The following is a 17,692-nucleotide window of genomic DNA, read 5'->3' as shown; positions in this document are numbered from 1 at the left end:
CAGAAGTAGATGTTTTTCTGGAACTCTCTAGCTTTCTCCATGATCCAGCATATGTTGGCAATTTGATCTCTAGTTCCTCTGCCTCTTCGAAATCCTGCCTGTACTTCTGGTAGTTCTCGATCCACATACTGCTGGAATCTGCTTGTAGGATTTTAAGCATAACTTTACTAGCATGTGAAATGAATGCAAAGGTGCGATAGTTTGAACATTCTTTGGCACTGCCTTTCTTTGGAATTGGAATGTAAACAGATCTTTTCCAATCCTGTGGCCACTGTTGAGTTTTCCAAATTTGCTGGCAAATTGAGTGTAGCACTTTTACTGCATCGTCTTTTAAGATTTTGAATAGCTCAGCTGGAATACTGTCACCTCCACTAGCTTTATTGTTGCTCAGCTTTTCTAAGGCCCACTTCACTTCACATTCTAGGATGTCTGGCTCGAGGTCAGTGACCACTTCACTGTGATTATCAGGGACATTAAGCTCATTCTTGTATAGTTCTTCTGTGTAATTTTGCCACCTCTTCTTAATCTCTTCTGCCTCTGTTAGGTCCCTGCCATTTTGTTCCTTTATCATGCCCATTTTTGCATTAAACATTCCCTTCATCTCTCCAATTTTCTTGAAGAGATCTCTGGTCCTCCCTATTCTATTGCTTTCTTCTATTTCTTTGCACTGTTCATTTAAGAAGGCATTCTTCTCTCTTATAGCTATTCTCTGGAATTCTGCATTCAATTGGGCGTATCTTTTTTTTTCTCCCTTGCCTTTCGCTTCCCTCCTTTCCTTAGCTATTTGCAAAGCTTTCTCAGACAGCCATTTTGCTTTCTTACATTTCTTTTTCTTTGGGATGGTTTTGGTTGCTACCTCTTGTACAATGTTGCGAACCTCTGTCCATAGTTCTTCAGGCACTCTGTCTATCAGATCTAATTCCTTAAATCTATTTGTCACCTCTACTGTATATTCAACAGGGATATGATTTAATTCATACCAGAGTGGCCTAGCGCTTTACCCTACTTTCTTCAGTTTAAGCCTAAACTTTGCAATGAGAAGCTCATGGTCTGAGCCACAGTCAGCTCCTGGTCTTGTTTTTACTGACTGTATAGAGCTTTGCATCTTTGGCTGCAGAGCATATAGTCAATCTAATTTCTGTGTTGACCGTCTGGTAATGTCCATGTGTAGAGCCGTCTCTTGGGTTGTTGGAAAAGAGTGTTTGCTATGACCATCGTATTCTCTTGACAAAATTCTATCAGCCTGTGCCCTGCTTCATGTTGTATTCCAAGGCCAAACTTGCCTGTTATTCTGGTTATCTTTTGGCTTCCTACTTTAGCATTCCAATCCCCCATGATGATAAAAACATCATTTTTTGGTGTTAGTTCTATAAGGTGCTGTAGGGATTCATAGAACTGGTCAATTTCATCCTCTTCAGCACTGGTGGTTGGGGCATAGACTTGGACTACTGTGATATTGAATGGTTTGCCTTGGATTCGAACTGAGATCATTCGGTCATTTTGAGGATTGTATCCCAGTATTGCTTTTCCTACTCTTTTATTGACTATGAAGGCTGCTCCATTTCTTCAGAGGGATTCTTGCCTGCAGTAGTATACCTGATGGTCATCTAAATTAAATTCACCCATTCCTGTTCATTTTAGTTCGCTGATACCTAAGATGTCGATGTTCAGTCTTGTCATCTCTTGTTTGACCACATCCAGCTTTCCTTGATTCATGGATCTTACATTCCAGGTTCCTATGGAGAAAAAATCTTTACGGCATCGGACTTTCCTTTCACCACCAGACACATCCACAGCTGAGCGTCCTTTCAGCTTTGGCCCAGTCGCTTCATTCTTTCTGGCGCTACTAGTACTAGCCCTCTGCTCTTCCCCTTTAGCATATTGGATGCCTTCTGACCTGAGGGGCTCATCTTCCAGCGTCATATTGTTTTGCCTTTTGGTACTGTCCCTAGGGTTTTCATGGCAAAGATACAGGAGTGGGTTGCCATTTCCTTCTCCAGTGGATCACGTTTTGTCAGAACTCTCTGCTATGACCTGTCCATCTTGGGTGGCCCTGCATGGCATAGCTCATAGCTTCATTGAATTATGCAAGCCCCTTCGCCATGACAAGGCAGTAATCCATGAAGGGACGAACAACATTATAGCAACACAGAAAGTGATTACAGTAATACAATTTACAAAGACTTAACCCCGGTGTGAATAGGTTCCACTTAGCAGCATAATACAATACTTAACAACATTATAGCTCCATTGTTCAATACAATCTTGTAGGTCAGCAGTTAACACAAGTACATACAACATTATAGCTTTATTGTTTCAGCACATAATCTTGCAAATAAGCAGGAGGTTTGCGTGCCCTTGTGGAACGCCTCGGTGGCCTACCAGCTTGCCCACCGGGCTGGGTAGGCCAGTGTCTCTCAGTTCAATTGATTCAGGCTGGCTTGGGTTTCTCTGGCTGGCCTTTCCAGGTTGGCCCACCCCAGAGTCCGTTTGTTCAGCAGAGTTAGCACAGCGGCTGTAAAAGTCTGGTTGGCTTTCTCTGTCAGGGGACCCATGTTGCACTTCCGGACTCCCCTCCTCTATGGCCAACTCCTTGTTGCTTGGGCTATGTGAGCCTTCAGCTTCTATGCATGGGCCGGCTTGGCTGCCGGTTTGTGGGCCTTGGTAAGGACTAATGACGTAGTCCTCGCTTAGTGGCCATTCTGGAAAATGCTTCCTGAGTTGGTCGATGTGGCGCCTGACAACTTGCCCACCCTCCAGCCCCACTTTGTAAGAGAGGGGGCCTGAAGTTTTAGTAATTTTTCCTGGTACCCACAGATTCCCATGCCCATAGTTCCTGGCCCACACTGCATCGCCCACTTGCAGCCACCTCAGGGGTTTTGGACGCAAAGCTTCTGCTGCCACCCTATCTGGATGTAACCTATCCAGTTTCGTGATCAGCCACCTCCCCCAGCGCAGCTCTGCTGGGCTTTTCCCTGTAGCCGTGCAGGGCATGGAATGCTGGCAAAGTAAAAAATCTGCCAATCTGTGATGCCAGTCCCAAGTCACTATACACTTCAGTGACTCTTTTGTGGTCTGGACCATCCGTTCAGCTTGACCATTAGAAGAAGGGTGAAACGGGGCCCACATTGCATGCCTGATGAGGTTTGCTCTCAGGAATGCCTGAAATTCTGCCATTGTAAATTGGGCTCCATTGTCAGATACTATGATGTCTGGCAGCCCATGTGTGGCAGAGAGTTTCCTAAGCACCTGGATGGTCCTAGAAGTAGTCATGTTAGCAAGTGGAATTACTTCAAGCCATTTACAGTGGCTGTCGACCACTATTAGGAAGAGCTGTCCCTGAAAGGGCCCAGCGAAGTCTATGTGAATTCTAGACCAGGGAGTGTGAGTCTCCTCCCACCTGTGAATTGGGGCGTGCAGCATTTCAGGCCTTGATTGCTGGCATGTGTAACATCCATGCACCTGGGCTTCAATAGCCTTGTCTAAACCTGGCCACCATAAGTAGCTTCTAGCTAAAGCTTTCATATGGACAATACCCGGATGACCTTCATGCAGTGATTGCAAGACCCTGTCTCTTAGTGAGGTGGGGACTATGACCCTGTTCCCCCATAGAATACAACCCTTGTGAGCTGATAGCTCGTGTCTTCTAGTAAAATAACTCTGAAATTCAGGGCCTGGGCTCTTATCTAACCACCCTGTGTGCACCCAAGAAAGCACTCTACTTAGTGTCTTATGAGCTGTTGTTTTTGCAGCTATGTCCCCAGCATGGAGGGGAAACTCTGGCAAATCTTGAATGGATAATATGCGGGCCACTGGGGCTGGATCTGGTTCAATCTGTGGCAGTGGAAGCCTACTCAGGCCATCTGCATGGCCCATTTCTTTGCCAAGTTTGTGAATCAGCTTAAACATGTACGCTGATAAAAAAATAGACCATCTCAGCATTCTAGGGGATAATATGTGGGGTGTCTGTTTGTCTGTGGTGAATAACCCCAATAATGATTTGTGGTCTGTGAAGACCGTGAAGTACCTGCCATATAAGTAGTCATGGAATTTTTTAAGTCCAGCTACAATGGCCAATGTCTCTTTGTCAATTTGAGCGTAGTTACGCTCAGCAGACGACAGCGTCCTCGAATAAAATGCAATGGGAACCTGGGTTCCATCTTTCTCTAAGTGACTCAAGACTGCCCCCACCCCATATGGGGATGCGTCACATGCTGGTTTAGACTCCTTGAAATGAGAGATAGTGGAACTGACTGACAGAAGTGCCTTCAGGTCCTGAAAACCTTTTTTGTGAATGCTGGTCCACTTCCAAGAAGCTTTTTTATCTAAGAGCCTGTGAAGTGGCTCTGTCACTGCGGCCTTGTTAGGAAAGAACGTGTGGTAGAAGTTGAGGAGGCCCAAGAATGCTTGCAGCTCTCCTTTTTTTTAGGGCTAGGTGCCATCTGAATGGCCTTTACTTTGGACTCAGCTGGGTGGATGCCATTGTCATCAATGCGAAAACCCAAAAATTCAGTTGAGGGAACCCCAATTCTGCATTTGCTCTTTTTTGGTTTGAGGCCTGCTTCACGCAGCCTCTGTAGGACGGCTCTGAGCCTCCTTGCTAGCACTTCTGTGGATTCTCCGGCAATAAGCACATCGTCAAAATAGGGGCAAACCCCTGGGATACCTTTGAGTGTGCGTTCCATGATTCCCTGAAAAATGCCTGGGGCTACACTGACCCCAAATTGCAAGCGCTTTACTCTAAAACCCCCCCTGTGGGTCACAATTGTCTGTGCTGCGACCATGGCCTCATCAACAGGTAGTTGCTGATAGGCCTGCGCCAAATCTAATTTTGCAAAAGTGGTGCCACCCTGCAAAGATGCCAGGATGTGGCTCACCTCTGGGACTGGGTATGTGTGCTGTTTAAGGGCCTGGTTAATTGTACATTTGTAGTCAGTGCATATTCTGACTTCCCCGTTGGCTTTAAGTGGTGTTACAATAGGAGTGTCCCACTCCCCACCATCTACTGGTTGCAACATGCCCTGTTCCACAAGCTTGTCTAGTTCTGTGTCAATTTTGTGCTTGAGGGCAAAGGGGACCCTGCGAGGCTTAATCCTGATGGGAAACACATTTGGGTCTAATTTAAATGCTATTGGCGGACCTGTGTAAGTTCCTAGGGCTGAATCAAATATGTCTACGAAGTCCTCGCAAACTGACACAAGACTCGCAACTTGTGTCCAGTTGATACCGGTTACTTGGATGCCTAGTGCATCAAACCAATCGAGCCCAGTTAGGCTTGTTCTATGGCCCCCTACTACAACAACATCCAGGTGCCCTGAAAACCCTTTAAATTTAACGGCCAAGGTGGCTTCACCCTTGACTACAACTTTTGCGTTCTGGAAATCTGTTAAAAGTATGTCAAAGGGCCTCAGCTTGGCCCATCTCCTACTGCGACTGCACACGGAATTAAATGTGTCCAGAGAAATAATGGAAACGGCGGAGCCTGTGTCCAGCTCCATCTTACAGGGGACCCCTTGCAGCTCCACCTGGAGTATTCTGGTCTGCGATTTTCATGTACCTTATGAGGAATAAAAATCCCAACATGGATATCAGGAAATAATTCCCATTGAAATGGGCTGATTCAAATAAATGGCTAGGATTATTCTAAGGCTATGTTCACATAACTAGAATGGGCTTACATCATGTTCCAATCTAAAAACAAATGAGCACATTAAGAATTAGCATGTGATAAAAACCTGATTTTAGTGTTGGTGAGTAACTGAGGGATACAAGATACAGGTAGACTTGACTTATAATTGGGACCCGAATTTTTGTTGCTAAGTAAGATGGTTAAGTGAGTCACACCCCATTTTACAACCTTTTTTGCCACTATTGCTAAGCAAATCAATGCAATTTTAAAGAGAATTATCATAGATTCAGTTGTCACTTATAACAAGGTTGGAAAAGCCAGCAGGCAGAAAATCTTTGGAATTCTTTCCAACCCTTTCAATAGTGGTCAATAGTTATGACTGGAAGACAGTGTATTTGCTTTTTTGTAATGAAATAATGTCTTGCATCCCTTTGCGTTTCCCTTGTGTTGTATATTTGTGTGTACACATATGTGTGCATGCACTGGGAAACTGCATATCCACTGCTCTGGGATACACAAGCAGGAGAAACAGAACTTGGGACGGAAGAGTCAGCAACATTCCAAGCAATTACCTAACTTTCTCCCATGGAGATGCAGTAGGGATGTTTTCCTGGAATAATTCCCTAACTGGAACTGACCCATTTTCAAATATAATGATTCTTTCATTGGTTTATCCTTTGCTTCACATCAAATTTGTTTTGTTCAATTTTTCTGGAATTAACACACTGAAAGACAGATACAACTTCAAGTTCCTTTGTGTTAATTTCTTCTCATCTAACATCTGAGTTGGGGGGAAAAACAAACCTCAACAAAAAAAAATATGCTTTTAATAAGTTTAATTTAGCATACTGTTAGCTATTAAAGATATCAGATCTGGTTGGCTTTGATTTCATTGTGTTCTACTTTAAGCCTCATGATCATCTTCTTCCTGCTTTATTTAAAAAATAAATTTCTTCTTAACCTTCAGGTATGAAATGAATGGTACCAAGCAATGTATCTGCAGTTAAAAGATGCCAGCTAATCTCCTGGAGAGAAGAAATGACTAATCCCCAAAACTAGCAATGCACTATTATTGTCTAACACTAATTAGGATAAGACAAGGATGGGTTTTTTCCTGAGTGTAGATAGTCCTCGATCTACAACTATTTGCTTATCAGCCATTCAAAATTACATTGGCACTGAAAAAAGTGACAACCAGTCTTATAGTTGCAACCATTGCAGCATTCCCACAGTCAATCAATCAATCAGTCAATCAATTTATTATTACAGCCAAAGGCCAACACGTAAGTTAAACAAAACTAAACAGAACCAACACAAGAAGACATAGCAATATGTTACTATTAGCAATATGTTACAATTAATGATGTAATCAATGGGTGACCAAGGTCTGCCTAGTTTTACAGACCGTATAACAAAAAGTAGCTACCTTCAGAAAAACTGAATCATACTGACCTGACAATAAAAATGCTGGATAAAAACACATAATTAATTATAAAAGATTATTAAAAAGATCTAAAATGTTTATTTATGTTTCTGGTGACCCCCCAATGCTGCTGCACAGAATCTAGCCAGCTGTGCGGTGATCACTGCCTGCTTGTCCTTAAGCAGCCACTGGAGATAAATACTTTCCAAACGACCAGGATACCTATCAATTATGGGGAGGATATGGTTTTTTCCAAATAGCTCTATAGAAGGAACATCGAAAGAGTAGGTGTCCAATGGTCTCCACCTCTCCTGAGCCACAGGAGCAGTCTTTCTGCCAATGGTGTCTTTTTATACTTGCCGTACAGGGCGACCGATGGAAACACATGGCACCATGCAAGCGAGAATGCTTTCCAGTGTTCCCACAGTCAAAATTCAGGTGCTTAGCAACTAGCATGAATTTACAATGATTGCAGTGTTCTGGAGTCATTCGGTCACCATTTGTGACCCATAGAGCCAGCTTTTGACAAGCAAAGTCAATAGGGGAAGTTAGGTTCACTTAACAACTTCAGTGATCACTTCAAACTGTGACAAAAAGGTTGTGAAATTAAGCATGACTTCTTTAGCAACCACCTTGCTTAGCAATGGAAATTCTAGTCCGAATTGTGGTTGTAAATCAAGAATTACTTATGGTCAGGTGGGTAAGATCTGTTCTTTTGATTTGGTTTTATATTATTTTATGTTGATAACAAGACCTTAAAATAATCCCACACCTAACTGTTTTGTATAGAATAGAAAAATAAAGTTCCCTCATGGCTGTATGGGCATTGGATGCAGTTTTTTGTCAAGTATTGCAGTAATATTTCATTACTTCTTTTTTTCAGGATATTTTTTTCAGCTTTACACTTTGATATTTTCTGAAGGATCTTCAGATGGCCAAATACTGGCAAAATCAGCCAGATTATGCCACTTGGTTGGAGATTAATTTAGATTATTTTATGAACAAAACATTTTAAATATTTGATTTTTCAAAATAATCATTTACATATTTGAAGTACCACTGTTTGCAGTACTTCCTTCTTCCTAGTTTGTTTAGGATTATGCTTCTCTTTTATCTCCCAAAAGACTAAAACTGAAAGGAAAAAAATCTAAAATCTATTTTAGTTGAAGAGAGGTTGGATTCCTGTGCTTGGACACTGTCATACAGAAGCAGGACACAAATTCATTGGTGTCTGCTTTTTAGGGGGAGAAAATTGGCCTGATATACTATGACTGCCAGATATACATTGGGGGGGGAATGCAGAATTATTAGTGTTTTTCTTTACCTCTGTTGGATGCTTCTTACAGTTTCACCAACTGTAGGGAGAAAACCCGCCATGCCATCCTGCCCATCCATGCCCCCACTAACCTTGCCAGCTCCTAGCCTGTCAGTGAATCCCAGACAATAGGACAAGGACATTAAGTTCAGAGACGTGGGTGGTAATTAATTTGGCCAAATGAGGGTACCGTACTTGTAACCAGGTAAAGCTCTCAAGCAAAACTGAAATTATATCACTTGCCATATTGGTATTGCTGGGCAAAATTTTCCAATCCCGTAATCACAGTCTCTAACCCAGAACCACCAAATGCCACAGCCTCCAATCCTGTTTGTGCAGACTGTGATCAGAGCCAATCCAACACCCCTCCCACTCTCGCCTAAAGCCAGATTGTCAGGATGGGATAGGAAAGCAATCAGGAAATTAATGGCATCCCTCCTGCAAAAAACCATACCTAGCTAGGCTTGAGGATAACTATAATACATCCCGAAACACATATCCTTCTCACCATCAGATCTGGTAATTTGGAAAAAGGGCATCCCTCTTTCCAAATGGTTCCATAGACAGACATTAAAACATTCCAATTGATCACTGAGAGCCACAATCCGTTTTGGGGATTCATCTTAATAAAACTTTTAAACACCTTCCTCAGCAAAGACAAGTTGTGGAGGGGGGGGGGAGAGAGAGAGAGAGAGATTGTAGAGATTGCAAAAAGATCGGTGACCCCATCACTGAACAAGTAGTTGCTATGCAGTTTGCCTCAGCTGGTTCATTGGACATGGACTGAGAGAAACACTGTTTCTCAAGTAATCTGCCATGTTTTATAATATTTGGGCATTACCCAGAATTTTTGCCCATACCCTATCACCCACAATCATAAGGGTTAGGGGTGGAGAGGGCTAATAGGGAACTAAAGACTATTTAGGCGAAGTGTTAACTATTAAAACTTTATTTGCCCAGCTTTTAGAAATGCATACCATATCAATTCTTGAAAACGATTTATGTGATCATGAAAAAAGTGTATTCTGTAGCTCAGGGGTCCCCAACTGTGGACCACAGTCCACTACCACACTGTGGCCTATTTGCAACCAGGCCATGTGCAGCCCCACTTGCGTGCATGGTGGGCAGCGGCACTTGCAGCCCCACTCATGCAAATGAAGTTGTACATGTGCATGAGTGCTGTCCCTTGCACAAAACCATCCCCTCTTCTCTCCTCCTCCTGGCCTCCCCCAGAGCCAGGCCACCAACCTGGAAAGGTTGAGGAATGCTGCTCTACTTTTTTTGCCACCAAAACACTACTAGTGTTAAATTGTCCATTATCTCAGTATTTTGCCCTGAGAAGGTTTAATCCCTTTGGAAGATGTTCTCTTAAAATCTGGGGAGGTCCCTCCATTCCAATCATGCAGATGGTTCATTACACAGTCAGCCAGATGTTTATACTGGATTTGGCATTTTTATCAACATATTGAGACCTTCTCAAGAATCTGGGTTAAGCAGATGTTTATGTTTGATGGCGGTAAAGGTGTTTTCATAGGATGTAAGCTGTTCCAAGTAAAGCTACTTTTTACCAATGGTCATTTTGTCAAGTGGTGCCCCAGTTCTTGTAGGACTGTATCCAAGGCGTCTGTTACTATTGGTACTATCTTTGGTTGCTGTTGCCACAGTCATTCTATTTTTATTTGCAGATCTCTGAATTTTGTGATTCTCTCCAATTTTTTTCTTCTATTCTGTTTTTCCCAGGTATTGCCACGTCACTATCCAGATTTCTGTCTTTCTTATTGACAGTTGTTAAGTCTGGGGTATTATGTGGCAAATGCCTGTCTGTTTGAATTCTAAAATTCCACAGTACCTTAGCTTCTTCATTTTCTATTATCTATTTTATGGTCCTACTTGTTCTTGTTCACAAGTAAATGGTATTTCTTGTTCTTCCAATGCATCATTGTTGCTACTTTGTCATGCTGTTGATTGTAGTCGGTCTGTGCGAACATCTTGTGGCAGTTAACCAGGTGGTCCATTGTTTCTTTACCTTCTTTGCAGAGGTGTTTGCTGTCTATTGCTCTCTTCTGGATTCTGGATTTATATGCATTTGTTCTTAAGACTTGTTCTTATGTAGCCAGGATTAGCCTCTCTGACTCTTTTTTTCAACTTTCCTGCTCCAAGTCTTTTTATTATCTGTTTTGCCTGCTGGTTTTCTTTTTTTTTAATGTTCTGGCCATCTAATACCAAAGGCACTTTATCCAAAAGGCAAGTGGACTTCATTTAGTTTTCTTTCTTTGAAAACATTTAGCTTCTCATCAAAGAAGCTTCTTCAGTTCTGCTTTACTGTCATTATTTTTCTGATCTTCCTATCCAGGGCTTTTAATTCTGCTTAATCCAATCCACTATTTCAGCAGTGTATCTCATGGCTGGGATTACCAGGAACCTGCAATTAGTGCAGGTTCGCATCCCACCAGGCTCAAGGTTGACTCAGCCTTCCATCCTTCCGAGGTAGGTAAAATGAGGACCCAGATTGTTGGGGGCAATTAAGCTGACTTTGTAATAATGCCGCTTGGGGGGTGTATGAAAGCCCTAATAAGCAGGCATATACATAGAATGAAGGCTACTGCTAAGCTTGTAAGCCGCCCTGAGTCTTCGGAGAAGGGCGGGATATAAATGGAATTAAAATTTTAAAAAATTTAAAAAAATAATTTCCTTGACGGTATATTCTCCTCTGAGTTTGGACTTTAAGATTTTCTTCATTGTCTTCCAACTTTTTTATTTGTCAAATAATCCCACCTTGGGGGATTATTTATTATTTTTTTTAATTTAATTTAATAATATTTCTATACCGCCCTTCTCCCGAAGGACTCAGGGCGGTGAACAGGGCAAGAATAAAAATACAGAATTACAAAAGTTAAAAAATGATTAAATACAAGCCCACTAAAAAAACAATCAATACATATTAAAAACCCCAATAAAATGACAGTAAACCCCCCCCCCCAATCCCCCATCAGGCCAGGCCGGCTTGTTCAAACAAGTATGTTTTGAGATCGCGGCGAAAGGAGCGAAGATCGGGCGCCATCCGGAGCTCAACCGGTAGCTGATTCCATAGCTCCGGAGCGCCCACAGAGAAGGATCTCCCTTCTCTTATATGTCACCCCTCTCATCAAATATACATATATATTTCTCACACACAAAATTATGTGTGTGTGTGTGTGTATATACACATTCATTCATACATACATGCATACATACAGATGGGCTCTATGAGAGGGGAGAGATCACAAGAGCATGATCTGATGTAAAGCCTTGGCTGCCCCTGTATTCAAACAATGACCAATGTTTCAGATGGAAGGTCAGCAAACCAGCAGGAACAACCTTCAACTCCTTCTGAAACTGAAGTGGACTAATCTAATGGGTAAAGCCTCACTGCAGTGGACATAGAATCCCATGGTAATCAGGGCATGAAATGACAAGGTCCCATAATTTCAGGTCATATAGCAACTGATTCAACAGGAAGCAACAGGCATGGATCCACTGTCCCTTCTTGGATTCTGGATGATCTGGGATAGACCTATGGCCATCATAGAGATGATGAACTACTGAGCCACCTCAGACCCCCAGTCCTAGAGAAGGCAAATTGAAGTATTCCAAGAGTAGAAGTCTGTGGAACTCCATCACCAACTCAGACATGGAATCAATGAACTCAGACATGGAGGTTGGACCCATTAGATACAACATAATAATTTCAACTGATCCCTAGAACCCAACTTAATGAAGAGGGTTTCACATCTGACAGCCTATGGAGAAGCATTCCTGAAAGCTGCAAAAGATTACTAGATGACAATTGTTATGCCACCATTCCTCCCTTTGAATCTTGGCTGATGTCATATGCAAAAGGCAGATAGGAATATCTCCAAAACAGCTATCACCCTTTTTAGGAGGTGGGTATAAAAGAGAAAGACTATGTCTAGGTACTGTTTGACCCTTCATATAATATTCAATTGTTAAAAATTCTGGGAGTTGAAGTCCACATGCCTGGAAGTTGCCAAGACAGGAAAACACTGGGTTATTGTGTCCCCATCCAACATAATAAGCTACTGTTCCACTTTTTTTAATCTATCAGTCATCACTTAGAATTATAAATGAAATTTATGTGAATTTAGCAACTTTATACTACTGAATGCAGAGATGAAGCACACAGCCATATCAAATCTGGGTTAAAAAATCTATATATTAGGAAAAGTAGAAAAATAAATGTTGCTGTAGGATATGTACTGTGCAAAGAAGGAAAAGTAGATACAAAATACATATAACAGGCTAAATGCACATGAAAATTATATTTTTTTAAGTGATTGTGCACAGATTTGCACAAAATGTGAATCCAGTATATTTTAGGTGGAGCAGTGACCCTGTAAGCAAACATATTATATACTATGTGGTGGAGCTTCTTGTATACTCTTGCATATAGCTGCAATATCTAGATTACTGTTAGTTTGTTCAGGAAACACAAGGAATTTTGTTGCAATAAAATACTAACTCATTATGACATACCATTTTAGAACTAGAGTCCACACTCTCATATTTTAGAAGTTTTTCTGTCTACATAGAAGTATAGAAGATAAGAAATAATGAACCTAAAGTGCAACAGATACAGTCTATGACAATTTAATTACATTTTAAATCTTGCAAAACAAGCATATTGATAGTAGTAATTGAGTATAGTACGTCATTTTCAATGTTTTCCACAACTTCAGAATTGTATGTGTCTCACTTTGAGAGTGGGCAACTAAATTTCATTTTTGATGTGCACCATTGTGCCTACAGTAAAAAAAATGACAATAAAGATTATCCTTTGGCGTCTAGTCCTGCTGGCACATGACCACGGAGAGCGCTGGCTCTTCAGCTTTGAAACAGAGATGAGCACCGGCCCCTAGAGTCGGAAACGACTAACACGCATGTGCGGGGGAACCTTTACCTTTATCTTAAGTCCAGACCTTCTCCCCATAGTTCAAGATAAGCAGAAATGAAGATGATTGTGGGTGCATATCAAACTGATTTGTGAAAAACTACATAGTACAAACAATAATAGTATGAAAATATCCATCAATGAGTTTTTTTTTCCCCTCAGGACAAAAAAATCAGTAAATTGAGTTTTTGTCCAAAAATGCACTATTTGAGAAAAGCAAATTACAGAAGGACAGCAGAATGCAAGAACTTGAATATTCTCCTACTAGATTTGGAATGCTGACAATATTACTGATTCTAGCTCTTAAATTAAGCCAGATAATCACAACAACCAAAAGGAAACCAAGCTACAGAAATGTAGTAGCAAGTCCAGATGCAAATCTTCTTCCTAATGCATGCTGGCAACTGTTACCAGACCTATGCACTGTATATCTTTCAGTATGATATATGCTGTTGTGACCACCAATGCTCTTCTATTTTTGGCAATGATGCCGGGCTGTTTGGAAAATAATACATGAATTACATATCTTTGGACATTTATCTGCTGAACTGAGAGCTGCAATTCTTCAACAACAGACCTTGAAAAATGAAACCCGAGTCTTAACATAGTTTGAACAAGAAATAATAGCAAAGATTGATGGTCCCACTATTATAGGTATAATTTATTCAGCTCCGTTGAGACGACCAATTATCACCAATTAATACTCAGTGTGCTTTTGAATACATGCAGGAGGTGATGTTGGCAAATAAGATATTGGACTGGCACAAGGAAGGCCTAGATTCAAATCTATCCTCAGCCTCTCACTGAACAAGTCACACACAGCCCAGCCAGACCTATTCCGGGGGGAAATAGGAGCGTTATGGTTTGTTTATAGATTTTCTTTATTCATTAGATTTTTAACCTGTCTTTATTACTTTATAAGTAACTCATGGTGGAGAACATATGTAATTCTCCTTTTCCTCTTATTTTCCCACAACTCTATGAGGTGAGTTAGACTGAGGGAGAGTGACTGGCCCAAAGTCACCCAGCCAGCTTTCATGTCTAAGGTGGAACTAGACAGCATCACCACCAGATGGATTCATAGCTGGCTGACCAGACGTACTCAGCGTCTGGTCCTCAATGGAACCGCATCTACATGGAAGGAAGTGTGTAGTGGGGTGCCCCAGGGCTCTGTTCTGGGCCCAGTGCTCTTCAATATCTTCATCAACGATTTGGACGAGGGGATAGATGGGGAACTCATCAAATTTTCAGATGACACCAAGCTGGCAGGAGTAGCCAATACTCCAGAAGATAGGCTTAAGATACAGGAGGATCTGGACAGACTCGAACACTGGGTGCTATCTAACAAAATGAAATTCAATGATGAAAAAGGTAAGGTTCTACATTTAGGCAAGAAAAAACAAAAGTACAGGTATAGTATAGGGGGTACCTTGCTCAATATTAGTAAGAGGGACCTTGGAGTCCTAGTGGACAATCACTTCAATATGAGCCAGCAGTGTGCTGCAGCTGCCAAAAAAGCCAACACAGTGCTGGGGTGCATTAACAGAGGGATAGAATCAAGATCACGTGAAGTATTAATACCACTTTACAATGCCTTGGTAAGGCCACACTTGGAATACTCCATCCAGCTTTGGTCACCACGATGTAAAAAAGATGTTGAGACTCTAGAAAGAGTACAGAGAAGAGCAACAAAGATGATTAGGGGACTGGAGGCTAAAACATATAAGGAACGGTTGCTGGAATTGGGTATTAGTTTAACAAAGAGAAGGAGAAGGAGGGACATGATAGCAGTGTTCCAATGTCTCAGGGGCTGCCACAAAGAAGAGGGAGTCAAGCTATTTTCTAAAGCGCCTGAAGGCAGGACAAGAAGCAATGGATGGAAACTAATCAAGGAGAGAAGCAACGTAGAACTAAGGAGAAAATTCCTGACAGTTAGAACAATTAACCAGTGGAACAACTGCCTCCAAAAGTGGTGAATGCTCCAACACTGGAAGTTTTTAAGAAGAGACTGGACAGCCATTTGTCCAAAATGGTATAGGGTTTCCTGCCTGAGCAGGGGGTTGGACTAGATGACCTCCAAGGTCCCTTCCAACATTGTTGTTGTTGTTGTTGTTGTTATTCACAGTCTACTGCAGGCATGTCAAACTCGTGACATCACGTGACATCACACGACATATTAAGACTTTTTCCCCATTGTCAGCAATGGGGTGGGCATGGTTTCAGGATGATGCGTCTGGCCCGCGGGCCAGCAGTTTGACATGCCTGGTCTACTGGTTTTTTACCTTGATGCTGTAACCACTAGATTAGACTGGCAGCTATTTATTGCAGCTGGGCAACAACCATTGCCACCTTGAGTTCCATAACAAAAGGTGGAATATCAACCTAGAACAATATCAACCTAGACCTTATATTCTCTGTATTTATTAAAATAATTACTGAGCTACATTCACATTTCATTACTGTACTACTTGACCTTCTATCTCATGTGCTTCAGGTATTTGTGGATTCTAGTCATTAAAATGTTGTGCTAATATTTGTCACTTTGTCTGTATGTAAATGCAAATTTTATCCATCTTTGAAAAGATAGTGGTAAATTTCTTGAAATTCAGATACACACACACCAGTTTGATATGAAATGTAGTATACATGAAAACCATTCTCACAGTATTTCTAACCTGGGGTTTCAGCAAAAGTTTGCAAGCAAATATGCCACAATCATTAAGTTGAATTTGATATTGTAAAATATCTCTCTATTTTCCACTCCTTTCACAATGTTAAAATCTTTGAAAAGTGAGGCTGCACTGAACACAGATTTAAATGCAGATATTTATCACCTATTAATAATCAGAGTCATTTTGAATATATGCAAGAGTTAGAGTAAGGTAGAAAATAAAATATTGAATTAGGCATTGTTTTCAGGAAAACTTGTTTCTATAATTTTTGTCCATGTTGGTTGGAGAAGGCGTCCAGTTCTGCTCTTTTTTTAGCTTACGGACATATGAACTCTGAAAAATAATTGGGAAGACCCCACAACTTTAAGATGTGGTGTTGCTTTCTGAATTGTTAAGCTCTAGCCTAGTGCTCTTGGCTAGGTTTTTAATTGGGGGGGGGAGTTACATAAATACACCTGGTTTGTCTCGCTCTGTCAAACAGATTGGCTTAACATGCCTGTAATGTCCAGTAAACAATAGATGGGTATATAGTTTTCTATTTTCCCCTCCCCCAAGAGAAATTATTGCTTTATGTTGGAAACAGGTTTATATTTTTAAAAATATTTTAATATGGTCTCCCCATCTCCCCTGTTGTGTCCGGATCGGCGACATTAACAGGGAGACAGATTCTGGTTACATAGCTTTATTGAACTGCACGTGGAGACCTGGGACTGGCCGATCCAGGGTGGCTTTATATGCCCAGCAGCCGCTGGACGCTAGCCAACCCCCTGGCAGGAATCTCCCGCCTTACCTCAGGCACCCAACCCAGTGTCCAGGAATTCCCGCCGGTAGGAATGACCAATCCCAGGCTGATTAACTATGAAGGCTGATTACTTTGTACAGAACACCCTTTCCCTCCCAATTGTGAAATTATTTTCTTACATAGTCCCTTAGGTATGCCGGAGGTCTATGATCCCTGACAGGGTATCTCCCGGGTGGGCTGTCTGGCCTATTGCTCCTCTCCGGGCTTGGCCTATTGATCTGTTGTGGGACCGGGGGGCCCTCTGGCTGCGTAGCTCCTGTGGGAACCCTCGGCGGTGACTCTGTGGTAACCTCAGTAGGTTCAGGCCCCCTCGAGGGTGACCTCGGGGACCTGGCTGCTGGTGGGTTGACCCGGCCCAACGGGTTCTGTTGGGTCGTCTGCGTCTGATATTGAAGTGGTTCGTGATGTGTGTTGTTATGCGGTGGTTGAGTCTCTCCTGGGCCCAATGGGGTGTTCTCAGGAGCCCTTTTCCTGAGTTGGTCAATGTGCCTCCTGATCTGATGTTCCCCTTCCCCCTCTATAATGTATGATAGAGGCCCCAGTTTGTCGATTACCACTCCCTGTGTCCACTTGTCCCCTTGGCCGTAGTTCCTGGCCCACACTAAGTCCCCAATGTTCAGTGATCTGGCTGAGCAGTCCTGTTCAGTTCCTGCTGTCAACCTATCTGGGTGAAGCCTGTCTAATTTGGTTGTCAACCTTCTGCCCCACCTCATTTCCGCTGGGCTTTTTCCCGTTGCCGTGCACGGTGTTATGTGCTGAGCCAGCAAGAACTGAGCCAGTCTTTGGTGCCAGTCCCCGACAATGATTCTTCGCAGTGCATCCTTGGTTGTCCTCACGTTCCTTTCAGCCAATCCATTGGTAGAGGGATGGAAGGATGCCGATGTTGCGTGTCTAATCCAGTTG

This window comes from Vipera berus, assembly GCF_964194415.1.
Source record: "Vipera berus genome assembly, chromosome: Z".
NCBI classification, from domain to species: Eukaryota; Metazoa; Chordata; class Lepidosauria; order Squamata; family Viperidae; genus Vipera; species Vipera berus.
Note: the sequence above shows the minus strand (reverse complement) of the source record.